We start from the raw sequence: 1,324 nt of genomic DNA on the forward strand, positions 1-1,324 counted from the left end.
TTGGATGCCATGCTGTTGCAAGGAGTGAGCAATGAAAAGTGATGCATCACTGGTTTGGAACAGCGATGCACCTCTTTTCATTGTCCCTGGCTGCTCCATTCTGCATTCCATTGGTTTTATTTCCTATTTTTCATTGGAGGTGGACTTATAGGCTATTTTTGCCTCTAGCGGCAAAAAAAGTCACGTTGGGCTGTCTAACATGAATTTTTTTTACCGCTAATGGGTCTTTCGTCAGTTTTTGCCCACTAACGTCAGAATTTGTATCGCCTCCACGCTAGTGTTACTGGCAGTTTTCACCGCAGCTACCTGAAACTATCACCATGTAGCAAAGTATTGTAAATACATTACTAACAGGGCGATAGTTTTTGGTGCTAGGCAGCGTTAAGTAAACAGCCGCTAACTAACGTTCTTGTACATATGCCACTCTGACTGATGTTTCTAGAGTGTCCCCCACTATTGGGATGTTATGAAAATTACTTGCTATTCTTTTTCTGTTAATGTTCAGATACACTATGGCACACTCACTCATACTTCTCTAACATTTCATTTAGATATTTCTTGTTTACGTACTGTACCTTCTTCAGTGTTTCTCCCTTGACTAAGAACTTCATGAAGAACCGATAATATATGCTAATGTTCATGAAGGGAACTCTTGACTCAGTCACGCTACACTGCTGTTTGGTGCTACCGTCACCCTTTGGGGAATTATTCATTCTTGTTAGTACATCTACCACCAAAATACCTTCTCATCCCTCCTCCATTCCCTTCATTGTGATTGACGTTAAGCTGTTCAGCATCATATATCTATTTTGCCCTGATATGTTAATCTACTGCACTTTGTTTGGTTCTTCCTTCACTCTTAGCAATAAAGAAATGTGAGAAAAAAATAAGACAGAACTGGTCTCTTGACCTATCTTCAAACTGATGCCTCCCTTTTGGAGATGTTGGGCTTTGTAATATATCAGTTGATACCTTTGCTCAATCTAATATATGAAATCCCTAAGTTTCCTGGTCAATGCAACTTCCAGGCTCCAAATAAAACACTGTCAGGAAGGAACTGTCTCTTCTTTTGACATTTCACATTTCTAGCTTTGTCCTCTCCCAAAGTTGTGGGTCTCATATCCTTCTCTATTTAGGCAGTCTTTCTGCGCCATTTTCAGTATTGGGCTCTCCAGAGAATAAAAAAACTTTCTCAAGAGGGGACTTAGTTATTCAGCTGGAGTTCATTTGGTTTTACAGAACATACAAGAGACTGTGTGTAGGTTGTATCATCTCCACAGCTGGAATAGAAGATCAATTTTTAGTTCCGCCCATGATCTCTTTC

Source organism: Triturus cristatus, chromosome 5_2, assembly GCF_964204655.1.
Source record: "Triturus cristatus chromosome 5_2, aTriCri1.1, whole genome shotgun sequence".
Lineage (NCBI taxonomy): Eukaryota > Metazoa > Chordata > Amphibia > Caudata > Salamandridae > Triturus > Triturus cristatus.